This window comes from Petaurus breviceps, unplaced genomic scaffold (genome assembly GCF_028583685.1).
Source record: "Petaurus breviceps papuanus isolate PSGF00001 unplaced genomic scaffold, PetGlider_PUasm1.0 189, whole genome shotgun sequence".
NCBI lineage: Eukaryota > Metazoa > Chordata > Mammalia > Diprotodontia > Petauridae > Petaurus > Petaurus breviceps.
The window spans coordinates 48,076,236-48,088,449 of record NW_027185809.1 but is presented as its reverse complement, the minus strand read 5'-3'; the positions used below and the strand labels follow the sequence as shown (position 1 = coordinate 48,088,449).

At 37.3% G+C, this 12,214-nt stretch overlaps 1 long non-coding RNA gene across 1 annotated transcript in view; it reads left to right on the top strand.

Moving 5' to 3' along the window:
- The window catches only part of LOC138164091 (uncharacterized), a 29,276-nt gene extending 22,319 nt beyond the window's left edge, over positions 1–6,957 (top strand). The window contains exons 2-3 of the long non-coding RNA XR_011168994.1: positions 416–659; positions 6,882–6,957. This is a non-coding gene — a long non-coding RNA (uncharacterized lncRNA). The remainder of the gene's footprint in view (positions 1–415; positions 660–6,881) is intronic.
- The last annotated feature ends 5,257 nt before the right edge of the window (positions 6,958–12,214 follow it).

The following is a 12,214-nucleotide window of genomic DNA, read 5'->3' as shown; positions in this document are numbered from 1 at the left end:
AACATTTGGAGTGCAGATGTCTCAAAATCTGTGCATCTCATGTTTCTTTTGAGATGCTACAATTTTCTTTTCCTCATAGACCCTATCACCTTCTTTGAGGTGAATATACCATGTTGGGCAGTCCTACGTCAGTGTCTCACAATTAATTCCAAAATTTTTCCTAGAGATCTTGAACTTCAAGACTTCAGAAGTATCTGAGTATTTGAGAGTATCTATGTATCATGTATTCTGATCTCTGTGTAAGTGCTTACCTTGTGTGACTTTTCTGTAAAATAGTTTTTTAGAAAAAAACTTATATTTGGCATTCAAACAATATGGACGAACTATTGGAGTTATGTTCTCCACAGTAGAATTTGAATTGTTTGGCACTTCAGCTTGAAAAATAACCTTAGTGTCTGGTTCCTTATCTTTTCAGGTGATGTTCAGAATCTTCCTAAAACAATTGAAATGGAAGTGATTGAATTTTCTGGCAAGGTACTGGAAGACATACAAAAAAAATTTCACAATGGCTCTGTAAACCATCAGTTTGGTAGGCAGTCTACTGCCTCTTCTTTCTCATACTTTTATTTTTCTGAGCCTCCCAAATACTGAGTTATCTCTGGCAATGTGTGCATCAAACTCATCATCTATGGGGACATCCCTGGAAATTATAAAGCCAGGTAAGTGAACTATTACACAGCATTCAAAATTTCTCCATTTGTTGTAAACAATGGTTCCATATATGGATAGTGTGGTGCTGGTTGGTGGAGAAGCTTTGTTTTTTTGGTGTTAATTATCAGGTCAAAATTAGCACAAGCAGCAGGAATAAATACATACTCTATTGCACCTCAGCCTTAGATACTGCATTGAGTGCATAATTATCTATAAACTAAACAAAAATTGTTACATCTGCGTTCTTATTAAGACAAGAATCTTGCATCTCTCTAAGTTTCACTTGCATTTTACTGCTGATGGAGTTTAACACTGCCTTCTTAGAGATGGATGAACTATTCTTTTAGTAAACCCTGTGAAGTTCCCAGTTTGTTTTCATTTAGAAACTTCTGAATTTCTTCAATGTTTTGGTCAAAACTATCTTGATGTTTGTGAATACTCTGGCCCAGAAGAGTAAATGCAGTGTTGTACACCAGATCTCTGATGATCATTTCTTTCCTGCTGCACTGTTACCAACCATGTATTGGCTCAGATTTCTCTCCAAGTTAGCGACAAATGCTCTAATCTGTTGACCATAAGTCTTCTGGTAATCATCTTGCATTGGACTCCCTGTATTTATTAAATGTTAATGTTTAGCTTAGAAAGGAAAATTCTGTGATAAGTCCAGTACTCTGTGCCACACATCATCTTCATCACTCTTATATTCCTTCATTTTCCTTATAATGACAGTCTATGCAATGCTAAAGTCTGCTATGAGGGTGCATCGATGACATTTTATTGCATTTAGGTAAACAGAAGAAAAGGTTATGAAACACACAAGTCTTCAGTAGAAAGTGACTGTTGCTTTCAATTCTATTCCTCCCAAGGACTCCTTGCCATGTCTAATATTCTGAGCCTACTATAGTGTTAAATTCTACCAAAATACCAATCTTGTCTTCTTTTGGCACATTTGTTCTGTTGTGCATAAAATTTTTCTTTGACCTCAGCAAGGATGGAGCACAAGCACTCATGATGGTGGTGTAGCACTTTCCAGAAAGTTGCAAACACATTGTCATGAGTCGGTCATTCACTCATTTTGGGAGGCATATGTTTGTTGACCAGTTTAGTTTTGATTGTGAAAGCTGCAGAAGCTTCATGGTACTCCCCATCATTGCACCCACCCCAGAAAAACATGCATCCAGCTCCAACTTTGGTAAGCTTGCCTTCATTTGCCATCCTTGTTTCATTCAGGGCTGCTATTTGGATGTGATACCTTCTGAATTCTCTCATAAGAGCTCTTTTGTCTACTGGATTTCATGTTGTCCATAAGCATGTGCACATTCCATATATTGATGCTGAATGAATGGAATAATCTTTGCAAAAATTTTTGGACCTTTTCATGTTTTGAATATAAGGTAGGGTGCCTACCTACCATGGTAAACAGGTCTGAGTTAAATGAAGCAGAAAAAAATTTGTGGCACTTTTTCTATCTCCTCCCTCATGCTAGGAGGTGAGCAGTGCAGTTCTTAAAGTGTCCGCTCACACACACAGGGGGCTATCAAATGCCACTCTTGCTTCAGTCCAGTGAGAAGATAACCCAATGGCCTAGGTTGCCTGTGTGCAGGGTTGTGAATAAAGCCCCCAATGTATCTTCACCTGTTGCTTCATCATTGTCTGTTGCCATAGGACTTTGAGGTAGTAAAAAGGGGAGACAGTATGGGTGATGTATCTTGATTTGTGAATAAATTGGATATAATGAGTCAGAGTTGTGGGAAGTCATCAGCTTACTCTCTCTTCCAGGACAATTGGAGTTCAGTGGCAAGACAAAAGTAAAGATGATGGGCAATGGATTAGGATACATTCTATAACCTTGGTGTCTGATATCTAATCAAACTCTAAGCTCTTTGCAGTGTCTACTATAGTCTGCTTCATGACCATTGAAACTAATAATTCTCACTCATCTCTTCTACAAGGGGAAGTCTTCATATGCTTAGAGGAGATGCTCCCTCATACACAAACAGCTTTGAGACTCCTCAGTTTTCCTCAATCTGGTTTAATTTGTCCGCCTAAAATTGTTACTTGGGTGTGGTTTCTGTGTATTCTGCAGCTTTTTAGAGCCACAGATGAGAGTTGGTTGGATCAAGTGGACACCAAAGTTGGAAAGCAGCCCTAAAAAGGGACTCCAGAGATACTAGTCTTCCTGAACACCCCTATACCCCAAACCACTAATATAAATTCTATCATAAGCACAATTTCCTTAAACTACAGTCTTAGTGTTTGTTAAGTTGACATGTTTAGATAATCTTATTTCATTTCTATCTATCACTTTATACTTTTATCTCTCTATATATAAATATATACTTATATGTATTGTGTTTATGTGTGTGTGCCCATTCTTATGTATGCATCATGTATATAACTATTAACTTGTCCATACAGACTTGGAATCAGAAAGCTTTGGTTTCAAATCCAACTTAAAGATATTAATCATGGGGCACTGATCAAGTCATTTAAGTCCTTACCATGCCAGTTAATACTATAAGTGACAGGGCAGAGTCAAGATGGTGGAGTACATGCAGGACCTCCCCATTGCTCCAGCTTCTACCTTCCCCAATCCATGTAAAAACAGGACTCTTAACAAACTTTGGAGCTGCACAAGGCACAAAATAACACAGAGAAGCTAACCTCCAGCTGAGGACAGACCAGTAGGCTGGCAGGAATCGGCCAGCTCAGCATTCCAGGAGCCCAGCCCAGCCCTAGGCCAAGGCTTTAGGCCCAGGGCGGGCCTGACCAGCCTCCAGATCAGCAGCAGCTGTGGTCATTTCCAGAATTAACAACACATAGATGTGAAGGACAAAGTGAGAGGTCAGTGAAGTCTGGATTTGTGACCCAGTAAGTGGGAGTGCCTGGCTTTTGCCCCTGGGTTGAGAAGCCGCTGAGAGGTAGGCAAAGCAAACCAGCACCTCGTGGCAGGTTCAGCTCCTGGCCTTCAGAGTGTAGGGGGGACAAGCAACCAGTCTAAGTGGTAATCACTCTTGCTTTAACCTGCTTGGATCTGGATTGAAGTAAAGGGTAGAGGTCCTGGGTGTGTGTCCAGCTTGACAAAGCCTGCGGAGGCCTCAAAGATGGCACCTATCTAATACCTCTGGCAGCCGAGAAAACACCAGCATTTGGGATGAAAGCTCCCCTGTTTGGTGCCAGAGTACTACTGTGGCAAAAAGCCCAGGGGTCAAGTGTCTGAGAGGAAACATGACCAGACAAAGGAAACAAAGCACAGAGAAGATTCCAACATTACACTCCTATTTTGGGGACAAAAAGGAGCAAAGCATGTAACAGGACAACAGTGAAGTCAGAACTCCTGCACCAAAAGCTTCAAAGGAAAATACAAGTTGGTTACAGGCCATAGAGGACCTTAAGAAGCAGATAAGAGAAGTGGAGGAAAAATTGGGAAGAGAAATGATAACGATGCAAGAAAATTACGAAATGAGAGTCAACAGCCTGAGTGAGTAAAATACCACCTTAAAAAATAGACTAACTCAAATGGCAAAAGAGGCTCAAAAAGGCAATAAGGAGAAGAATGCCTTAAAAAGCTGAATTTGACAGATGGAAAAAGAATGTCAAAAGCTCACTGAGGAGAATCATTGCTTCAGAATTAGATTGGAGCAAATAGAAGCTAATGACTTTATGAGAAATCAAGATGCTGTTAAACAGACCCAAACAAATGAAAGAATAGAAGGCAATGTGAAACATCTCATTTGAAAAACCACTGACCTGGAAAATAGATCCAGGAGAGATAATTTAAAAATTATTGGACTACCTAAAAGCCATGATCAAAGTAAGAACCTAGAAATCATCCTCCAGGAAGTTCTCAAAGTAAACTGCCCTGATGTTTTAGAACCAGAGAGCAAAATAGAAGTTGAAAGAATCCATTGATCACCTCCTGAAAAAGATCCCAAAAAGAAAACTCCTAGGAATATTATAGCCGGGTTCCGAAATTCCCAGATTAAGGAGAGAATATTACAAGCAGCCAGGAAGAAACAATCTGAATATTGTGGAAACATAATCAGGATAACCCAGGATCTCACAGCTTCTACACTGAGGGATTGAAGAGCTTGGCATATGATATTCCAGAGGTGTAAAAGAGCTGGGATTAAAACCAAGAGTCACCTACCCAGCAAAACTGAGTATTATGTTTCTGGGTAAAATATGGTCATTTAGTGGCATAGAGGACTTTCAAATATTCTTGTTGTAATAACCAGAATTGAATAGAAAATTTGACATTCAGATACAAGAAGCAAGAGAAGAATAAGAAGGTAAACAGGGAAAAGAAATCATAAGCAACTTATCAAAGTTGAACTATTAACACTCCTACATGCAAAAAAAAATAATTGTAACTGATGAAACTTTTCTCAGTAGTTGAAGGGAATACATACATACATACATATACATATATATATATGGGTATAGGGGCATTTGAATACATATGTGAATGTGTGTATATATGTTTACAGGTATACATAGATAGAGGGCACAGGACCAATTTGATGGGAAGGGATGTTACTTAAAAGGTAAAATTAAGAGGTGAGAGAGGAATATAATGAGAGGAGATGGGGAAAGACAGAATGGGGTAAACTATCTCATATAGAAGAGGCAAGGGAAAATGGTTACAATGGAGGGGAAGAATAGGAAGGCAAAAGGGAATGGGTCAACCTTATTCCCATTGAATTTGGCTTGAGAAGGGAATGACATACACACTAAATAGGGTATCTCACCCTCCAGGAGAGTAGGGGGGAAGGGGATGAAAGGGGGGACGATGGAAGGGAGGGCAAGCTGGGGGGGCAGGGAAATTGGAAGCACCCACTTTTGAAAAGGGACATTATCAAAGTAGAGAATAGAACAAGTGGGAGATGGGATAGGAGGGAGTGAAATATAGTCAGTCTTTTACAATATATCTACTAGGTTATTGTTTTGCATTAGCCACACATGTACAACCTATACTGAACTGCTTATCTTCCCAGTAAGGATGGGTGACAATGGAGGAAGGGAATAAATCTGCAATTCAAAGTTTTAAAATCATGTTTAAATATATGTACATATATATTTATATATATATATGTATGTATGTATATATATATGTGTGTGTGTATTCTATTATTAATACTATTTTACATGTAATTAGGAAATAAGATATACAGGCACTGGGGCATAGAGATCCACTGGAAAAGTGGAAAGATTTATGAGAAAAGATGTGGGAGAGAGCAGATTGGAGGAGGGGATATCCTGTGGGACTGCTATTTTGGGGCAGGGAGTAGGGGAAAAATGGGGGGACAATTTGTAATTTAAAATCTGCACAAACTAATGATGTAATTCAGAAGTTAATAAAGCATTTGAAAAAAAATACTATAAGTGACAGAAAAGTTTATAACCTGCATTGTTGTAGGGAGTTTTTATAGCAGGATTTTTTTCTCTCACTGGAATCATAGGTATGGACCAAAAAAGAAGGTTATTTGAAAATTGGTGTTGTTTTTGATTTGTTTCAATTATGTTCAGCTCTTTATAACCCCATTGGGGTTTTCTTGGCAAATATACTGGAGTGTTTTTCCATTTCCTTCTCCAGCTCATTTTACAGATGAGGAAACTGAGGCAAACAGGAGGAAGTGACTTGCCCAGGATCACATAGCTAGTAAGTGTCTAGATTTGAATTTATCAAGCAGAGTCTTCCTGACTCCTGGAGCACCACTCTATACAGCGGACCACCTAGTTGTTCATATTTGAAAATTACCCTAGTAAAGATATAGGTGATGAGGTGAAATAAAGTGTGTTTTCTTCTTTGCAATTAACAGTTTTTTTGTATAAGATAATTTTTTTCTTCTTTCATTTGAAATAGTTTCCAGGCATCCTTGGGTGAGGAGTTCAAGAAGAATTGATTGTTAAAAAGAACTTTGTCTTTAGAAATTGCACTTAGAGAAAGATGAATATTTGGTATTTCGGTAATGCAAGATCTCCCTGAGCATTTTAGAGTTGTCTTTTAGGGCTGGGTTAAGGACTATGTCACAGACAGAAAGCATGGACTCTCCCTTATATGGATCAAAGGAAAATGTGAACAGTTTGAATGGGCAGATGATAATTCACAACTGCCACAAACTTATGCAGTTTCAGCTATTTTTTTTCAAAAGCCTGTCATACACCCAATGCTGCTTGAATTTTGTCTCAGCCGATCTGAATTCTTCCTTTCTTCATTCCCTTTACAGATAAGTTGTCATTTCTGGGAGTCATATGCAGGCACAGAGAAAATACTGCCTTTGCTCTCAAAAAAAGGAAAAACTGGTAAGACTTCGAAGGCACAACTTTTCCCATATGTGCATGTCTCATGACTCATTCTTGTTCCAAGAAAATGGGTAAAACATTTCTTCATGGCAGATATTAGAGGTCTATTGAGAAATCTTTCTGGATGTTGTTGCATCTCTGGGAATTCATAGAGAGGTCAATGCCAGCTATGAAACAGTACAAAGATGGGCAAAATAGAAGCAATGCATTTGGGATTATGCTAGTCCTATTTTCTGTAACATGTAGAAAATTTATCTTGCAAACTAGGCAGGAAAAATGTTAACATTACATATTTATCAACATATTTATGAGTAATTGGAGTCATTTAGTAGTGATTTCCCTTTTCTCAGGCTCTGACAAGTGTAGATAATCAATGTTGCAGAGTGACTCTGAATGATTTTCTCAGGTAACTGTGGGGTGTACATGGTCTGTGTGTGTGTGTGTGTGTGTGTGTGCCTTTTCTCTTCAAACAGATAGTTTTCATTTTAAGACATACTGTCACTTTCATCTGCTAAATAGGAATGCTCACTCTTCCAGAAATAATGCTTAATTGACTAATTGCCCCTTAATGCTTCCCAAACACCAGCACCATTACAAAGTTTCAATGTCTTGCTTGTCAAGTACATAGCACATCAAGTCAGGTAAAATCCATAAAGGTAGTTGCCATCCATTATGAAAAGAAGTTTTTAGGTAGGTATGTGGACAGAACATTAGCTACACTCAAAAGCCATATTTCATTACCTCAGGGGAACCTAATACTTTGTGGGTTAAATGGAATCTCTAAAGGTAAAAGGTAAATGAACTTTTTTCTTTGTTAAAATTCATACAACTTCTGTTAAATTTAGATGGAGAATTTTAACAGTTCTGAATCCATATAAAGTTAAAATATTAGTAAAAATTGAGTGTGGGTAATTTTTTAAAAATAGTAATTCTACCATAATAGTAATAACTAACATTTAATACATGTTAATATTTGCAAAGCACTTAATACTTATGTCATTTGAGAAAAAGAATAAGGATTATTTTAATAGCCTTTGAAAGGCTCTGCTAGCCTTCACTCTCCTTCTATTCCAATCTATTCTATTCGCTACAGCTATCATAGTAAGCTTCATAATGCAGAATGCTGATCATGGAACTTTGAATTTAAGCTCTAAAACATTCAGTGGTTCTCAATTACTACTCAAGTTCAAAGCTTTTGCTTTAATATTTGAAGTCATCTATAATCTGTCTCTAACCAAACTTTCAATTTTTTTATCACACTCTTCCCTTTTATCAAAGCTAATGTCCTGTCAAATTATGTGCTGATAAAGAAGTCACTTTACCTCTATGGGCCTCAGGTTCTTCATCTAAAATAAGAAGGTTGAACTTGATTTCTGAGGTCATTTCTAGCTCTAAATTCTGTTCCCCTAAATTTCTGAAATTATTTGCCTATCTCCAAATTATTTTTGCCTTTCCCTACTCCAAACATTTGCTCATTCTGTCCCCTATTCTTTTAATGCTGTTTTTTCTTTCTCACTGCTTATAATGTCTTTAAATACTACCTATCCTTCTGGGCCCATTTCAAGTTCTGTCTTTTCCATGTTCCTTTTCCTCACTTGCACCACTGCAAGCAATCTGTCCCTCACTGTACTTCTTAATCAATCAAGAAACATGTCCTAAGTACCTTCTATGTGGCAGACACTTTTCTAGATGATCAGAATACAAAGATAAAAACAAAAGTTAACATTATAATAAGTGAGACAACATAAACATATATTCAAAAGATGTAACTTTGGGAAAGAATGCTCCAAAAGGTGGAAGGACTGGGAAAGTCTTCCTAGAAAAGGTGGGTACTTGAGCTGAGAGTTAAATAAAACTAGAGATTCCAAGTGGCATAAGTGAGAAGAAAGTACTTTACAGCAGGAACATCCAAAATCAAATAATTCCTACGTACAAGGGCCTTACAAACTATTGTGGGAGAGAAGTACTTATAAAGATGTATATAGATTAAAATATGAAGATAATAAATATCAATGTGTATGAAGAAGTTAAATAGGAGATACTTTGGAAGAGAAATCACTAGCAATTTTTGCAATTGGGGAAGGTTTCATGCAAAATATGGTGCCTGAGCTAGATCTTAAAGGAAGAGTAGGATGCCAGGAGGCAGAGGTAAGCAAGGGAAGGTATTCCAAGCATGTGGGATAGCCAATGCAAAGATGTGAGAGATGTAGCATCCTGTATGAAGACTAGACATAAGGCCAGTTTGTCTGGATTGAAGAATGTGAGTGGGGTATCAATGTCCAATTAGGTTAGAAAAATAGATATGGGTCAGATTGGGTTGGGTTCAGAGAGCTGAATAGAATAATCTAAATTTTATCCTAGAGGAAATGTGGAACCATTAGAGTTGTTTGAGGAGAGCCATATGGTCATAACTGTCCCTATGCAAAATTACTTTGTAGAAAACCCTTAGGAGCTATCAGAGTAGATTGAAACCTATGTGGAGAGCATGGAGGTGATCTGGGAAAAGAGAAGAATGGAATAAATCCCTTTTTCTAGCTTTCCTCTGATTGGAAAGGTTTTGCAATGAGCAGCTATGCAATCTTAAATATTGAGTTTTCATGTTGAAGCATAAAGGTACTAAATGCTAATGTTTTCTCTTTTTAATCTGTAACCAACTCTAATTATAAAATTATATAAAATATATAAAATTATAATGAAAATCCATAGAAGCTGTGTGGCTACAATATGTATAAATAAAGACATGTATATGCTTGCATTCTGAGATCATTTATCCAGCTCAATGGGGACCAAACTTGATTGGAAGGGAGGAAAAGTTTGATTTTTCAAATACAACAGAATTCTATTATCTACACTGCCAAGAAGAATGTCCCGGCATTTATACCACACTGATTTAAGTTACAGAAGAGAAGAATTTGAAAAGTTTAATTTGAAAATACGATTATTTTGTTAAATTTATGGCAAAGGAAATCAGAAGAATCAATGACTTGATAGACTGGGAAACTTCCTGTGCAGCTGAACATGCCCTCTGGCTACCTGCTTAGAGATGAAACAGGGATTGATCTCCTTTGATGGGGGATGGCGGGCAGGGTTTGTCTCATATTGGCAAATCACAAGATTATCTGAACAACCTTGCTATAAATGTGGCATCTTGGAGGTTAATTTAGCTTTGTCAATTACAGACATTCTGAAAACCTTAGTTGCTGAATAGATGGCTTATTTTGACCTTTTAACTTACTATTAACAAGAGTATTCAATATTTGAGGGTCTGTTATACAGAGAGCATGATATTAAGTAATGAATGAGGATATAAATGATATGACCTCTACCCACAATGAATAGTTGAAGAAACTGGGTATATTTTACATGGAAAGGAAAATTTGGAGGGCATATTCACAATATTCTAATCTGTTTTTATTTTACTTTCAGATTTATATTCCTTATGTGCAAACTTTGACCATGTTGGTCCTTGATCCAGAAACAGTGTTGGATCTGGAATCAGGGATTCTATGTTTGAATCCTGACTCAGCTACTTTGAAACTTTCACTTTTTCATTCAGCCTCAGTTTCCTAATGTAAAATGAAATCAAACTACGTGATTTCTAAGACATTTTCTGACTCTAAGTCCCATGAATCTTTTTGTTGTTGTTTAGTTGTTTTTCAAGTCATGTCTGACTCTTTGTGATCCCACTTGGGTTTTTTTGGGAAAGTTACTGAAGAGATTTGCTATTTCCTTCTTCAGGTCATTTTATAAATGAAGAACTGAGGCAAACAATGTTAAGTGATTTTCCCAGAGTCACACAGCTAGTAAGTGTCTGAGATCAAGATTTTAACTCAAGAAGTTGAGTCTTCCTGACTCCAGGCCTGGTATCTCTACCCATTGTGCCACTCAGATTCCCCTACGAATTGTTAATCACTGACTATTGAATAAAGTTAAAATCTTTCAGCCTGACATTTAAGGTCTTCCACAAGTTCAGCCTTCCTTGCTAGTTATATCACATATGACTTCCCTTCAGTTATTCTGCATTTCATCCAAACAGGAGTTGCACCTTTATACTACTTTCATGTCTTCGTTGCTTCTTTTCCTTGTGCTTAGAATACTCTGGCCCAATCTAAAGAAAATCTCTGCATCCTTTAAAACCCAACTTCAATGTCATTATTTTCAATCAATCAAAAATGATTTATTAAACAATAAGAATGTTTTCAAAAACACTTTGCTAGGTGCAGAAAGAAAAAAGGGAAAGAGTCTGCCCTCAAAGAGTTTATGTTTTAACAGGGTATAAAACATGCACATTTATGGGTAATTGTAGGCCTAGGGTAATAAGGCTATGCTAGTTATAAATAAGGGGCAAGTAGGTGGCACAGTGGATAGAGTATTGGATTTTGAATCAGGAAGACTCATTTCCTTGAGTTCAAATCTGGCCTCAGATATTTATTAGCTGTGTGACCCTGGCCAAATTACTTAACCCTGTTTGCTTTAGTTTTCTCATCTATAAAATGAGCTGGAGAAGGAAATGATAAATCATTCCAATATCCCTGCCAAGAAAACCGCAAATTGGCTCATGGAGAGTTGGACACACTGAAAAATGACTTAACAATAACAAAGGTGTAACTAGGCTGGTTGGATACCTCAAATTCACAATTAGAACAAAATGAGACATCCATAGGTCATCTAATAATTAACAAAATGAGGCTTATTTAGCCATAGCTATTGAAGGATATAGTAGTTTATATCCTTGATTCAACTGAGTATAGTGTTAGCTATGGTCATGCTACTGCTCTATTGCCCAAAACTGGAGACAGAAGCTTCAGTGTCCTCTATCCTGGCTATTTTTCTACTAAGGGGATGAGGAAGCCATGTTGATACCTGGGGCTTACTACCCTGAGTCAAGTAAATATTTAGGACAGTTTCAGCATTTTTTAAGGAATAACAAAACAAAATGCAAACCTAATATTCATGCAGTGAGACCTTGGGATGTTGCTTGTACAACATAGATGTAATAGGGAATAGTGGTGGTGCTAGATTAAGGGGAATGTTTGTTCCACTTTTCCAATAAAGGTTTTTTTCATTCATATTAAGTAAGGAATAGAGGTTGTGGTCTTAAAATTTTTAAACAAAGTGAAAAGATGTTTGTCTTCTCTATTATCCTTTAGAAAGTTTGAAGTTCCCCTGATAGATTTGGAAAAGCATCTTGCTATTGGTTAATTAAAGACTGGAAGCATTCCTGGTGGCCTTTATAAAACTAACCACATCAGCCCGG